This window comes from Pinus tabuliformis, chromosome 5_1 (genome assembly GCF_031772625.1).
Source record: "Pinus tabuliformis cultivar Carrire ecotype Pingquan chromosome 5_1, CPIR1, whole genome shotgun sequence".
Taxonomy (NCBI): Eukaryota; Viridiplantae; Streptophyta; class Pinopsida; order Pinales; family Pinaceae; genus Pinus; species Pinus tabuliformis.
Genome location: NC_142305.1, coordinates 907351863 through 907369049, shown reverse-complemented (window position 1 = coordinate 907369049; position 17187 = coordinate 907351863).

Here is a 17187-nt window from a genome sequence, read left to right as displayed (position 1 = left end):
ACCCAGAAATTGCACAATTATGGGAAACAGTTAGTTTCTCCTCCCAGAAATTGAACAATACCTCTAGGCAGCCAGCCCAGCTTCCTCCCAAAAAATGCACAAAATTTCCCCTCAGTAAAGCAGGCTATTGCATGTGCCCTCAAGTTGACCGGCTCCACCCGAGACCAAGAAAACTTTACTTTCATGCATGGGCTACTTTTTCCCGAAATAGCAAAAAGCAACATGAAAAAATCATCCCTAGATTTTAGGGAGCTATTTTTAGCAGATAGAGGTTATATGCAAAAACTGTTTTAGAAACTTTCCTCCACATGTTGCTTTTTCCTAGATTTGTGGCATGCGCGTCATGAGCCTAAAAATTATTTATTCGATGCTTCAGAGCTCATTCTTCACATCGATCTTGGAGCTCTGACATCCCACAACACATCCAAGAGTCTTTGACACATCTAGCTCAACTATTTCCAGGTAAGTCCGCTTAACTTGTCTTTTGCAACATTTCTGTCACTTTTTGTGTTTTGGCTTGTGTGAGTGTTGTCTGCTTGATTTCTATGAATGCTTGCTATCATTTGCATGCATATTAGCTTGTACAAGAACCATTTCAGTTTTCATTAGCATCTCACTGTTGTCACATGCATGACATTGTTTTGCACAAACGATCGTCGATTCGGTGACTCGTCTCACAAACATGCATGTTGTTCCATTTTCTAAATCTTACATTCTGTTTGAATGTGTGATCATTCACCTCTGCTTACACTAAGTATCACCATGCATTCACATCTTAATTTTATTTCAGTTGCCTATCGACGGGTCTAAGCAACCTTGGCTCAAACTTTGCCTCACCAAGACAACATTGCACAATTTTGAGAGGGAAGGATCTATCTTCCACCTAGGAAATGCACAATTATGGCTAGTGACTTCCCTCCAGTCTTGTCTTGCACAATTCTGAGAGGCAGTGACTGCTGGCCCAGAAAGTTGCGCAATGCAGTCCCTGGGCCTACATACCTTGCCAGCTGAAATTGTATTGCTCAATATCATCACCCAACAAGCCAGTCTGGATTGTGCATCACGCAATTCCAGCAGTCAACTAGCCTCCCGACAGTCCAGACTTCCTTTTTTGTAGTTCCAGCAGTTAGTCTCCTGGCCTCCCAGTGAAAATTGTGTAATCCTTTGTCAGTCAATCCCTAATTATGTAGCATGTGATCCCTCAATTTTTCTTTGGTTTTAACTGACAGATTTCTTGCCATGCATGTCGCCCTGTCTCCAAATATAGAAGGTGTTTGTCCATGTCTCAGTAGTTCAGGATCAATGGCCTCCAAGAGAGCAGGATCAAAGGACACCGATGAAAGTGCAACTGGAGTAGCAGTTGAGCGAGTGTCTACGAGTTTTTCGATCTATGAAGACACCAAATTGATTGTAGACAAAGAAATTAAGTTGAAATGGCAAGAGGTCAATGATGCATTCGTAGGCACATTTGGGGAAGATCTTGAATGTGAACATTCACAACTTTGGCTTGTACCGGATTGCATGCAGGTATCCCGCATTCCCATGCGCGGACATGATACATTGGATCATCTCGCACACCGATCCCGAGATGATGACGTTGAGCAGTGTCCGCGAGACAAAGATTGCTACCTTAGGGCACAGGATTATCAACAGATGTATCATTTGTCGAATTTAAACATGGAAACACCCTTCAGCATAGCTAGCAGAAGTGCCAATTCCAGGGATATCTTGAAGAACTGGGTAAAGGATCTGGCGAAATTTAGGATGACACCCAACCAGATTTACAAGACGAAGATACTACAGAAGGCATATCAATACTTGGTCATCTTTGCATGTCGCTTGTATGGCCAAGAACGCACAGAGACCTTCCTACAGAGTTGGGTGATCGTGTTGGAACAACTAGCTAGTGAAGGCAAAGAATGCAATTGGTTCGACATGTTGGATCACAGGCTGAAGGAACAGGTCACAGGAGCTCAGCAGACGCCCAAAGGTCAGCAACCAAAAATCTACATGTCCGCCTACGTCTTGGATGCAATCTTTTCCCGTCAGGAGTTCCCAAGCATGAAGTGGGCATGGACATCGGTGAAAACCTCTATCAATACTTATTGTAAATTTTTCTCTGAATGCAGCTTCAGAGGAGTTATCACACAACTGTTGATCATTTTGTCACCCTAGTGTAGAAGATGATATTTGAGCAGGATCCACCTTGCATGTCAAAGGCATCAATGAAGGCACTAATAGATATAGCAGATTTGTATGCCTCACCGTCCGGCACCTTCATACGGATGTACAGCACAGAGAAGCCTCCACATGTTTTGTTGAAGTTCTCCATGGAAAAGATCGTCATGCAAGAAGTATCACACCACATCTCGACAACACTGTTAGCTAGGCTGCCCCGGAAGAAGAAGGCACCTTGTCTGACTCTTCCATTGTGGATCAGGTTTTACGAGATATGAAACCTCAAGCATGCAAATGTCGCAATAGAGGATATCAATAAATATCCTTTCGACGTCCAAAGCTATAATCTATATGACCCGCATTGTATTGTGAAAGATCACTGCGTGAGAGTACAATTTCAGTGGATCCACGGGGCATGTCATTAGGTGGAGGAAGACCCATGGAGATATTGTTACAGCTTCTTCAGGCCCAATGAACCAGTCAACATCGTTGTGGAATGGTTAGCGGAGCAATGTGAAGCAACATCAGCAACAAAGATAAACATACCGGTGCGCGACAAAGGTAAGAGGAAGATTGTCGATAGCAAGAAGGCAGAAAAAAGTTGCAAGTTCAGAGCAGAACCACTTGTGCAGAAAGCAGCTTTGGCAATAGAGGCGAAGAAGCAACAATGCGACAGGAGGACTGGGCAAAGGCAGAGAGAAAAACAAAGGATGGAGGAAACAGTGAAGGAGTTGCATGAGTTGAAGCAGCAACTCCAGAAGGAACAAGAGTTGCACCAACAGGAGAAGCAAGCATAGTAGGTACATGAACAATAGGGGGCACAATATGTACAGACAGATGGAACTACGCTTGTACAGGTAGTAGACTCATCTGAACAACTGGCACCAAGTAGACAAGGTGAGAAGTCACAGGAGAAGGACTTCACTCAAAAGATTGAAAAATCACTTGCGCAGATGGATACAGATATGGAGCAGTAAGAGTTAGAGCAATACATCGACCTCATGCTTACCACCAAGAGGTAGACCCACCAGCTTCATCGCATTCGAATGTGGAGCAAGTCCCAAGTGACCAAGGAGACACTGAGATACTTGGAGACAATTCAGAAGAAAAGAAGCACAACATATCATTCAACAAGTCACAACATAGAGTTGTGCAAGCGCGTAGAGTGTCTACTCCGGATGATCACACATCTCCTGCGTAGTTTGAGGAATGAGTGATATTGTCTGACGTGCACAAGCATCCAACAAAATTGACTGATTCTACCAGATCATATGTCGAAGCCACTAGCTCGAGTGTTTGCTTCTTGATAGCTGAAAACAAGCGAGTGGCTAAGGAGTTACAGATGACCAAGCAAGGAGGAGAACTGGTTATAGTATCCGCCCTAGTAAAGTTGAAGAAGGTGATACTAGATGAAGTATTGTCCCTTGAGATAGTCATGCGGGCGTTGTATTCCAAGTTTGGTACCTTGCATAAGGCAATTGTCCATATCAACGGTTGGAAACATCGATGTGCTAAGAGAGCACATATCCTATCAAATGTGCATACTGCTATTGATTACATGCAAACATGGACAATGAGATACAAGGGAGCCTTGTTACACTTGCCCGAGATGATGAAGTCCAAAGAGGTCGAGCTGAAGGCACACATTCGAAGTCAGATCCAGAACTATGAAGATCTCCCGCAACTCATCACTAGTTTGAAGGCTTCCCATGCATGGGTATTCAAGAGTATGGATGTTGTTGTGTGCGCACATGTGATCCCATATATTGGGACACTCACCGAGGTAAAGACAAAGGCACATGCTTGAATGGAGCTCAACTCGTACTTTAATGAGTTGATGCGCATAGCCACCAGCACAAACTTGGTGATTAATGCAGACACCATGCATCAGTATGTCATTGGTCCAGCTGCACTCAAGACAATGATGTGCATGTTATCAGATGAGCTGGACAGAGGAGCCATAACAGTGTATCCAGATGCTACATAGGCAAGAGTTCATTTACAGAAAGATGTCACCATAGAGTAAACAGACACCATCGCGAACTACCGAGCTTGGCAGCAGTTTGCTATTGTTGACCACTGTGAGGATGTCGAAGAGATGGTCTTCCCACAGTTGTACGAGTCATAGTGATGTCTTTCATGGATTTCTCAAGCCTATTTTGTCTCACATGGGTACATGTTTAGATTTTATGTAACGTCTTGTCAAGTGGAAGTTCAAGTGTCGATAGTTGGATGTAATAGTCATAGAGTAGATGAAGAGTCATAAAGGTAGATGAACAGTCACAAATGGGAATGTCAAGGGCCACCCCACCCTTTGCTATATATAGTCCCTCATAACTCATTATACAGGATTTTTGTCAGCCAAGCTTCTGATAGGAGTATCTTAGAGAAATCTTGGAGAGTATTGTAATGAGCCTTGGCTTCTCCACTGTGCATAGCTAGTATATCTCTTTGGAGGAGCAGCCGAAAGTGACTATAATGTTCCGTTGTCGAAACTAGTGGGTGGTCATGGTTGTATTGTATGACTGGAACTTTCACTTCTTAATATAACAGAGCCAGCATGTTTCATGCATATGTCATATTGTATTTCAACTATCTTGTTTACTCTAAATGATATATGTATACATTTGCTTACACATGCATGTATATCTTTCCTATATAGGTATGTATGAATCTTATTGGATTGTGTTGTTGGTTTAACCATCACTTTGGATTTCTAGCTTACTTGCCTTCCAGTTTTTGATGCATCTTTTCTCGTGTGTTCCCTTCTTAACTCCGTGCTTTTAGGCACACTCACCTCACCCTCTGTGTGTTAGAAACTCTAATGCACCTTCCTTGACTTGATGCATATGTCACACCCTTGCTACCAATAGGGAAATATTACTTGCCTCTGCATGCAAATGTGGTCAAGGCGATACTGTACAACCCACTGTTGGGACTCCTACACCAGATGGTCTGAGGTCTAGTTGGGACTTCTTACTAGGGAGATCCTCTGACATGTTGGTGGGTCTAGCAACATCAACATGACCACAACCTTGTACTGAGAGAGGTAAAAGATGTCCAGTGGAGGAATTTATTCAATTCTTAACTTGACCTTGGAAGAAGGGAAATTCGGTATAATTTCAACATCTTTATCCTCCAAAGGCTTCTCAGGAATCATTCTTGTTATCGGAGTTTGTTCAAGGCTTTTGCAAGTTTCTTGAATCTTCTCTTGTGGAGGAGTTTTAACAACTTGAGGTTGATCAAATTTAGCATTAAGAGCCTCATTATATTGTTCCCATATTTCTTCTAGCCTAGGATTAGGTACAAAATCCTCTGCTTGAGAAGAAGAGGAGGCGACTGTTTCTCTTGACTGAGAAGCACCAACAGATTGTGTAGAACCAACAATTACAACATCATTAGGAACTGTCATCTCCTAAGGAATTCATAATGAATCCATATTCAGATTTACTAGCCTTGAGGCTCTGTACTTAGTGAACTAAATCATTTCTCTTGGAGTTAATTGTTTCTCTGTTGTTTTACAACCATTGAATAAGTAGAATCCCTCTCAAATAAATCATCAAACTTATCTGGCTCATGGGAAAATTTCCTAATGCTTGATGCAGCTGTAATCTTTTTGAATGTTTGATGAGGGTCATACTATCTGTTGGGAATAGTGGGGAAACCGAGCTCTTGAATGACATTAATTTCAGTGATGGCATGCTTGTAGTTATCCAAGGCATATATACCATAGTGGATAGGAAAACCAAGCCACATATTTTTATTGTATTCCTTCAAAACCTTAGAAATATTGTTTCCCACGGTTTGATAGGCCATCTCTCTGGCAAGAAATTTGTTAGGAATGAATAAAGGTAAGACATGAGGGTGGGCTAGACTCCCAAAGACTCTAACATAGGTAAAAAAGTATTCTCTGAACCAATTTCCTACTCGGAGCAAGCCAATTTCAACTTTTGGAGATACCCATGGAGCCCTTTTTTCAAAACAAATCTGGTAGATAGGTAGTATGACTCCATGACAAATTTTGTAGAAATGTGGTAGATATTTGGAACCCTGAAGAATATCATGGCAGATGTGAATATGGGTTGGGTATTCTAGAGTCCATTTCCAGCCCATAGAGGAGAATTCCATGGTGAAACACAAGGTGTCCATGATATAAGCACTCATGTAGAAGGGGGGAATTATATTTTCAAATAATTTACGCTTACTTCTAAAAGACAAGATATGGGTGGCTATGCTATCTGAGAGTATATTACCCGAATCAAAGATAAAACCCTCTGAAGCCCCATCAATAAGTGGTACCCATTAATGAATACATTTCTATGTATTAAGATGAGCAAAAAGTCTACACATGATCAGGTGCTCAAAATTAGGCTCAAAAATAAAAGTGTCAGAATCTTGATAAACTTAGCTTTAGATCAAAGAACTCATCATTTCGATTCCAACGGTGTGAATGAAACTCAAATTCGAGATCATATGAATAAGTTAGAGCAAGTCAAAGTTCAGGTTTGACTTGCTCACATGGTAGGATTGGATGACATGGCAGGTTTCATCAGTGAATCGAGAAGCTCCAAGTGGCAAGCCACCATTGGTCCCCGCATTTCATAAATCGTGTATTGGATGTGGGTTGGCATTACAAATCGGCCCTAGAGCAAGCGAGGGTGTGATGCGAGAATCACAATTGCACATCGACGAAGGGAGGTGTTACAAAATCAGCCCCCGATAGGATCAAGGTTGCGATGTGATTGCACATCACATATCGCACGACACTATAGAATTTCCCTTGACAGGTTCAGGTTGTGATGCATATCGCAATCAAAAATCGCAACAAGGCAGGTCTTGCATTCATAAGATCACTGGTACTTTGTGATTATGATTAAAGAAAGGATCCTGAATGCGATACATTTATAACTGGGTTTAATAGTTCGTCAGGTCCGCCGATATCACAAATCGCATATTGCATGCCTTGTTCACAGACCATAAGCCCATAGGACTCTTCTGATTGTGATTTACGATGGACAGTCGATGCTGACAGAATATGGCCTACCAAGCGGTGAAATTTTTGCCCAGTTAGCACTATTTTGGGGCTAATTTGTAGGATCATGTCGGAATGGGGCAATTTGTGGAGAGAATAATGGGAAAAAAAGGGGAGTCATAACTTCTTCATTTTTTCATCAAATTGGATGCAAAAAGAGGCTATATAGCCATTTTTGGACATTCTAGACTCATTGGAGTAGGTTTCAGAAGCATTTGAGCACTGTAAACATAAAATTTTACAATTTTGAGCATAATAGAGAGGCCCAAGCCATTGGAAGTTGGACCGAGGAGATGTAGCCCAAGAGGGGTGAAATCCTTTATCATGTGCTTATTTTAATGTGTTTTTGATGATGTTCTGTATATGTTTGTGTTGTTGTCCAGTTTATGGTTTATGTTAAATTGCTCATAAAATTAACATGAAAATTATTTATTTCACTTGCAAAAATTGATGAATCCTTAAGCACAATGAAAGAATTTTTTTTATAGTCAAAGGAAGATCTTAGCACTGCAAACTAATATTCTAAATTAGATCAATTTGGTATCAGAACTAGGTTTTCTTTGTGAAAGAAGGATTTAATTGTTTGCAAGTCTATGTCATGCTTACAAGGTTAAAACTCAAAAGAGGTGAAGGAAATATTGTTGGAAGCCCTGAAGTTGGGTCAAGGGGAAGAAGAGCAAGGTTTCCACAATATCCAACACTAGTTCAGCCTCAAGTTGCAGATGAGACTCTAGAGATCATGTCTCATGAAGGAGAACCTACAAACATGATAGAAGATGAGAAGACCTTTAGAAAGGATTTCTTTGATATGACAGAGATGGTGAAGGTTCTCTATGAAGAGAGGAATAGCAGGTTGCAAGGGGAAAGTTCCAAAGCTTCCAAAGCAAAAGGATGTTTAGGAGGAGGTAATGGGGATGGAAACAAATCTCCACCTTATCCACCATCTTCGTCATCTTCTTCTTCACAAGAATCTTCACCCTCTTCCATTAACACAACCCTTACTCATACTCATCATAATTCTTCAAAAGGAACTGGTAAATCACATTTTTTAAAGCTTGATGTTAAATTTGAGCTGCCTATGTATAATGGTGAAGTGAATGTAGAGAAGCTTGATAATTGGATTCCTCTGTTGGAGGTCTATTGTGGGATTCAAAACCTTCAAGAGGATGATATAAAAATTTAGTTAGCTTCCTTGAGAATGGAGGGTGCAACACTAGTATGGTGGGAATCAATGACGCAAGAGGAGATAAAAAAAAAAGGTAAGATCTCAATTTCTTGGAATGATTTAATTACTACAATTAAAAGACAATTCTACCCTCTAGCTTATATTTAGAAATCCATCATGAATTGGAAGAACTTTAGATAGCTTAAATGTCAAAATGTGAAAGATTACACCTAAGAATTCAGAAAAAGGTCTCTGATGTTAGGTGCGGATTTGAAATCATAGGACACATTGCTGAAGTACATAGGGGGTTTACATAGTTACCTTAGGCATACTATCTTAATGTTTAATCCCACTAATCTAGATGATGTGTGTGTGCAAGCCACATATCTTGAGGCAAGAGGGAAAAACACCCCAGAAGAAGGTAGTAAAAAGTCGTTTAACGGGAAAGAGAAAGAAAAGGGTTTCAAGGGAAAAAAAATACATCCATTAAAAAGGAAGGAGAGAAAACAATTTGTAAACATTGTTCTAGAGAGGTCATGATGAAGCTTGCCATTGGAAGCTTCATCCCGAAATGAAACCACAGAAATTCAACAACAAAGGAAAATAAAAGACAACTACAATCACTCTTGAAGAGGATTTGGGATCTGAATTGAGTGATGAAACAAAATCACAGCCTTGGGGTTTCAAGGAAAGGAATCCATTGCCAACACTAGTTCTTCAAACTCAAATAATGAAACTCCAAATGAAAAGAGGAGAATAGAACTGTTTCACATAAGGTTGATATTGAAACATAAAAATATTGATACGTTGTTTGATAGCAACTCTCAAGCCAATCTTATCTCAGAAACCAATGTCAAGGGTTTAAATCTGGAAACTGTTCCACATCATAAACTGTATCCGCTTGGATGGGTGTGTGCAAAATGTGTAATTGCAAGTTATTAGAAAGTGTAAACTGATATTCGCTATTATTGCAATTTCATAAATGAAGTGGAGCTTGACGTTGTGTCGTTAGATATCTGTGCCATCGTTTTGGGTAGCCCGTACCTTTATGACAGAAAATATATCTTCCATCGACATGAAAATAAATATCATTTATTCAAAAATGGAGTATAATATATTGTGGCAGCTCACAACAAAAAAACAAATCTTTCAGTTGTTAATGTAGAGAAGATGAAAAGACTGGTGAATTTAAACGAGAATTTTATGCTTCTCGTGATCAAACCTGAGAATGATATGGATTATGAAGCGTTTGATGGTTGTAATTCAAATTTGAAAACTGATTTAGTTGAGGTTGTTAACCAATTTAATGAAATGTTTCAGGAATCAAAGGGATTACTTCGCAAGAGGGGAATCCAACCTAAGTTACAGTTGCAGCAAAAGTATATTTTTCCTAACATTGGCATGTACAGGATGTCAATGATGGAAAGTGCAGAAATTAAGACGCAAACCTAGGGATTGTTGAATAAAAGGATCATTCGGCCTACTCCTTTACCATGCCGTGCACCTCTTGTTTTGGCACCCAAGAAGAATGGTAAGCATTTCCTTGAATGGGATTCAAGAAGTTGTTTTCATCAAAGTAGAGTTCTTGAAGGAGATATAGGGAAGATGACATTCAAAACTAGGCAAGGTTTGCTCGAATGGCTTGTTATGCCTTTCGATCTTTGCCATGCTCCTACTAATTTTACGCATATGAAGAAATATGTGTTGAAGCCATTTTTAGAAAGGATAGTCTATTTAGAGGACATTTTCATTTTCAAAAAATTTCATTATGAACATGTCATGTATGAGAAAAAAATACTTGATGTTGTTGATGAGCCCCAAAAATGGATAATTATATGGGCTCATTCAACCTTCTAATTCGACTTAATCCACCATTCTCATTAGTTTATTGCATGTTTTTTATTATATTTATGCTAATAGAGTGAATTGGGTTAGTCATTATGCCAACAAGTCTAATGTGTGCTTTGTGTAGTCTTTTTGGTCAATTTGGAGACAAAATTGAAGGTTTTAATGAGCACTTGGCAGCCAAATTCGTGGGAGAACAAGGGAGAGGATTTGTAGGAAGGTGTCCCCTTCATTTATGGGACCTTACCTCGAATTCTCCATCATCAGCTCGGAGTTCAAGGGCCACCAAATCAATTACCACAAGGACAGCCAAGCAAGTCAAGTAGGACTGTTGTTAGCTGCAAGTTTTGGGCAGCCGAGTCCCTAAAGTTTAGGAGGACTGTTGGGGTCCTCAATTTGTATAAATAAGAGGGCTTAGGACCTCATTTTAGTTAGTCACTTTATAGTCATTTTGTATTCATTTTGTAGTCATTTTGTAGTTCAATTTTTAGGCAGTAGATTAGCTTTGCTTTCAGCACATTTTCAAGTTCTCCTTGTGGACAGTTTTTGGAATGTAACATTTCTTGCTCAATAAAGATGAATCCAGCTTTGCACTAGCTCTAAATCTCTCTTAGGAGGCTGTAGCTCTTGGGGTTGGGCCCATCTCAAGTGCCCATTACCTCCTTTGTTTACTTTCATGTGTCTTTGTTGCATTCTTAGAATAAAATCTGCTATTTTAGATTTAAATCTTGCTTTGTTATTTAGATTGCTTTTGATGGTTAAAGTAGCTTTTCATGTTCAGATTTAGTTGGTAGGATAATAATAGGAAAAAGACTCCAGAAAAGGGTCAACAAACACTTTTGGTTTCATCTCTTCCTTATTGGATCAGGGGTTGGAATTGAAGTAACCGTGCTGTCCCAAACAAAAACACTAGTTTGCTTTACCATGCAATCCTTAGTGTACTGTTTTCATTTGTAGAAGTTGGTTATGTGTTCAGATCTCTTAAATGTTTCATTGCATAATTGATATACATGGTTCTCTTCCAAATAAAGTATTTGTTCATTCACTTTATTGTTAGTTAGATTAGATTAACTAGGACTTTGATTACTTGAAAGACTTTGTTGATTCAGTTGAATGTATACGGTGCAGAGCATCTCTACCACTCTTTCATCCACCTAAGCTTCATCAGAGCCATCTGCTCCATCTCCTAGCTAGGTTCCTCGTCTCACATCTGTCCTCTTGCCCATGTAACCCTACCTTTTTGTGGAATCATTGTTTCAGCCTTTTTTGAGCCAATTTATCCATCTACACCTTCTCACCACTCCATCCACCAGTCCTTGGGCCACTTCAGACCCCTATCCTACCTCCATATCCATTCAAGCATCTTCCCTCACTCACCCATCCTCCAAAATCCAATTTTTAAACATCCTGTAGAAATTTCTGAACATCCTGTAGAAATTCTTGAACATCCTGTAGAACCCCTGCAGACTTCCTGTAGAAGCTCACAAATGAGGTTTCTTAATAGCCAAACTTTGTGAAACTCTTTGGAAGGGTGTTAGGGACTCCTTAGACCCTCTTTGAACCTTCCCGACCTCTTCCAAGCATTTCTCCTCCTTGATCCACCCCTGCACAGTCAAAGAACAGTGAAAGCATAAGCATGATGAAACTGACGACTTAATCAAAAACACAAAAAGATGTTTTCTTCAGATAGAGGTAGTCTAGACACATGTATTTTACCTTCATAGAAGTAATGGCATCTCTTTCAGTAGTTTGCATTCTCTCCTTTGCGTCAGTACGACTAGCTGGTAGAATTAGGGTTTATTAGGGTTTGCATTTCCTTTCTGCTTTCAGTTTCTTTCAGCAAGTAGATTAGCCTCCTTTGAGTTAGCTTTCATCCATCAGTTAAAAAGCTTCTTCTAAGAGCTCATAGAAGTTGGCTTGAGCCCCTAGCAGACTTGTACCAGCTGACCAAGTGACAGCTGCGGCAAGAGCTAGTACTTGTGCATACAGCACCGTCGCTTCCAAGTTTGTTATGAACTACCTGGTTGATAAAATTAAAGAAGGAGTCTCAGGAGTTGCAGCATTATTGCTGCAATACTAGGGCTCACCATATTTTTGGCGCCGTTTCCGGGGAAGCGTCAGAGTATTGGTGATTGCTGATTTTCTTCTATTTTCCACTACAACCTTATGCTAAGTAGTTTATTTCATCTCATTTCCGCAAAAGTAGAGTAGACATTTCCTACTTTCATAGATTAGCATTTCAATTCTGCAATTTCATTTCTGCAAGCGTAGATTACCATTTCAATTCCGCAAGCGTATACTAGCATTTCATTCCTGCAATTTCATTTGAGCAAAATAGATTAGTCATTTCCTGCTTTCATTTCAATTCCGCATTTTCATTTCAGCAAGATAGTTAGTTGCAATTCAATCTATTTTAGTTTTTGCAGGTACAAGCAGAAAAAAGAAAAAACAACCAAAAATATTTCCTTTCATGCCTTGTAGGAGTAGAGATAATTTAGAAAAATATTTGCACAACACCCCCCACTGCTTCACACAGCCAACCTTCTCTCTTCTTCGATGGTTGTGATTAAGAAGAAGCCCTAGGTGGAAATCAAGGCATCTTTAAAGAACCTCTAGGGGAGAAGAAGAAGAAAACATTCCTCTGGAGCGAATGGCTACAAGAAGAAATGTTGGGAGCAGTACCTTATCCAAAAATGAATTTGCAAATCAGATCGAAGATTTCAAGAGTGATATGAGACAGTTTCTTGCCATGCAACTGGATACCTTGCAGATCCAAAGGAAGCAAGAGGAAGCCAATAGGGCTTTGGCCATCTTCTGTCCCAGGTGCACTAGAAAGCATCCTAGGGACGAATGTCCAATGCACTCCCTAGAAGTGTGTTTCGCCTGTGAAGAATACCATCCTATGAATCAGTGCCCTTCCTTGGCTGGAACCAAAGCTACATATCAGAGGGCAAAAGGAGCCACTGAATCACTCCACTATATGAGCCAAAGGAGGCCACATGAACCTAGATCTTATCAGCAGGAACTGCAAGGGACATCCGAGACCTATTATGACCCCTATCAAGCCACTTTCATGCCTTCTTAGGGTCCCCCTGCTCATCCTTCCTGGTTCACACCTCCTCCTTGTTCCTTCATAGATCCATATTATGCCCAACCAGCTACTCATTCATTTCACTCTTATGCTCAGCCACAGCCTTAGTGGAATGCACCTCATCAGGGGTGGAGGCCCCAATACAACACTCCTCCTGCTTCTTTTCCTCCACCACCTGCTCATCCACAACCATCGCCTCTTGCTCCACCAAGGCAACCCCAAATGCCTGCCCAACCACAACCCCATCCACATCCATCTCAAATATACACCCCTACTCAGCTACCCGTACCACCATTTCCAAAACCATACAATGGAGTAGCTCAACCCAATTACAAAGCTGAGGCACAACATGTCCAAATGACTCCTCTTGAGCTCAACAATCTTCACCATAGCTCAGGAAGAGTGTTGCAAAGCGGAGATTATATTGACAACATTGAAGAACCAAAGGCAAAAAATATTCAAAGGAGGAGATCAAAGAACCATGGGCTGCACTTGATGAAGAGAAGAGATCAGAATCAGAGATCGAGAAAGCTCCCTCATGGTTACCATCAAACCATCCATGTAGTCAAGAGAAAAGTCAGCAAAAAGAGGAAGATATGAAGGTCATGATAGAAGAAGATATGGAGAATGATCCAGATCAGCAAAAGGACCAAGGATATCAAAGCTATATTGAGACATGGTTCCAGACAGTCACTAAGTTGCAACAGTACTCTCTTCCTCAGCTATGTTTGATCCCTTCAAAGTCAAATCATTTGGTCTCTGAGATCTGGATAGCTGTCAAAGCATGCATTTCAAGCCGCCACATCATTTTATCTCTAATCTCGATGTGCACATGGCTCCATTGGAAGTATTCTTATACTTGAAAAGAATTTTGTTTTTTTCAAGTAGGGTAGGGTAGAAAAAAAGGGAAAAAAAGAAAAAGAAAAAATGAAAATAAGATGAAAATAAAAATCTAAGGTGAAAACCTCCTCGGGGGCGCCTTAGATTGGCTCATTGACTGAAAAACTCCATGAGGCGGTCAATGGGTTGGAAAGAAGAGGAAATAAAAGGGAATAAGATCCCTGGGTGAAAACCTCCCTTGGAGGCGCTCAGGGCAGGCAATTAGGGTGAAAACCTCCATGAGGCGCCCTAGTTGTTTTTCAAAAGAAAGAGAAAAAAAGAAAAGAAAAATAAACCTAATTTCCATTGGATAATTGCAGGTTGTAAGAAGGACATTGCAGGTCAGGAGGATCACTCAAAGCAAAGACAAAGGAATTTTTGTGCCTTCTACAGGAAGTTCTGTATTTCTGCAGGAAACATCCTATAGAACCTTTGGACGAACCAAATTCAATTTTAAAAGGGAATCTGATGGTGGGAATCTATTGGTTAGGCCTGCAAGCACCTCTGTGTCCATCCCTCGCCTTTCTCCATCATTTTTTCCACCTCCTTGTGCTTGTTTTATGAAAACTGTGTTTTCTACAGGAAGTCCCTGTAGAAATTACAAGAAGCTAAAAATGGATTGCAAAAAGGTGGTTTGGCGAACACGATAGCTTCCACAAGGGTTCAGAAGTCCTCCTACAACCTTAAAACTCCTCCTCCAACCTTAAAACTCCTCCTCCATCATCTCCATGCCTGCATCACAGCCGAAGCTCAGCTTTTCTTTCCATGCAAAAGCTTGCAGAATGCTTTGAAGAAAAAATACATAGAACAGAATTTGTTTTTTCCCTATCTTGAAAACCATGCATCCATTTAAAAAACCGTTTTACAGGGAATTGTATAGGGATGATGGCAACATGCCCGAGCAGTTTCAGCCCATTCCAATGCACAGTTTCCAAGAAATCTGCCTCCATCACCGTCAGCCATTTTTGCATTTTCTTCATATCCGTGCATCCATTTCAAAACCTGTTTCATGGGGAGATGCATATGGGTGATAGTAACCTACCCAAGCAGTTTCAGCTGATTCCGATACACGGTTTCCGAGAAATTGATCTCTGAAATCTTCAACCATTTTCCATTTTTCTCGAAATTTGTGCATCCATTGATCTTAATTTTTGCTATGGGAGGTGCATCATGATGATAAGAACATGCTCAGCAAGTTTCAGATCGATCCGATCTATCGTTCGGGAGCAATGGCGAAAACAAGTTTTGGTCCTATGAAAATTCAGCAGCAGCAGCTTGAGGGTGCAGATTTGAACGTGGAAACGAACTCCTGCAGCTTAGATTCGGCTAGAGGATACCTGCACAAGAAAAATAACCACACATCAGATAGCAAAGAGCTTATAGCACAAAGGATCCATCATGCAACCACCGAAACAGATGCATGCAGCAGCAAAAAGCACCTCACAGCAACCATTTGACTTCAGGTACGTGACTAAAACTCATTCCTCTGATTGCATGAATGTAATTCGGAAACAACATGAGAAATGAGATGGTTGGGATTACAAAAATCGGTGGCCAGCTAACTGGCCACCCTCATCCAGTTCAACAGCGCTCGGTGGGTGAATAAGACACGTGCGCTCAGCCATCTCAGGAGGAAATCAGAAAACAGGTAGTGATGACCAGTTAAACTTCAGCGTGATTGATGGAGTGATCACAGGTAGGAAATATGATAATTTGTGGCAGCACTTCCGTCTGCATGGCCAGCACATGTTTTTTCCACCTCACCACAAATCACGCAGCAATTAACGAACGCTCAGCTGAAACTCACAGACTGCTGTTAACTTGCACTTGCAACATTTTCAACTGAAGTATGCATCCTCTGCTTCCACAAAATGATTAACCCATCATCCTCCATTGAGCTTTGTGGCCTGGTTCACAATTCTCCAGTGTATCGGGCTCACTCAGAGGTGCAGGGGCACTCTACAGGCATTTCTACAGGAAGACGTCCTACAGGAAAGTATAGCAAAGCCGTCCAGAGCAGAAAAGCCCGAGTTTTTCTTCATCAAATTTGGAGCCTGAAGAGAGATATGTAGCACAAGGGAAGAAGATTTTGCAGCCTCATCATTTATTAGATGGACTAACAGAGGTATTGGGAGAGAATGATGAACTTCAAATGCTCAAAGATGGGCTATTTGGAGATGTGTTAAGGTCCACACAGGAGGCCATCATTCTTCCACCATGGATTGTTCTTGCAGTATGGCCAAGGCCTGGTGTGTGGGATTATGTCTGTGTCAATGTTGATGAACTTGCTGCTGAACAGCTTTCTGTGGCTGAATATTTGGAATTCAAGGAGCACCTTGTGGATGAAAGTGTCAAGGATAAATATGCATCGAAGCTAGACCTTGAGCCCTTCAATGAATCTTTTCCTCGCCCAACACGACCATCTTCCATTGGTAGTGGAGTTCAATTTCTCAATCAGCATTTGTCCTCAAGATTATTCCATGATAGAGAAAGCATGCAGCCCTTGCTGGATTTCCTTCGAGCACACAGCTACAGAGGCCAGAAGCTGATGTTGAATGAGAGAATACAAAGTTTGTCCAAGCTATGCTCAGTCTTGGTAAAGGCAGAGGAACATCTTAAAAAGTTCCCCAAGAATACACCATATACAGAGTTTGAATACAAATTACAAGAAATGGGATTGGAAAAAGGATGGGGAGACAATGCAGAACATGTCTTGGATATGATTCATTTGCTCTTGGAGACTCTGCAGGCCCCTGATCCATCAACTTTAGAAACATTTCTAGGAAGGATTCCTATGGTCTTTAATGTTGTGATTCTTTCACCTCAGGGTTATTTTGGCCAAGCAAATGTTTTAGGAATGCCAGATACTGGTGGACAGGTTGTGTATATACTTGATCAAGTTCGTGCATTGGAGAATGAAATGTTGCTGAGAACAAAACATCAAGGATTGGACATCAAACTTGAAATTATTGTGGTGACTCGGTTGATTCCTGAGGC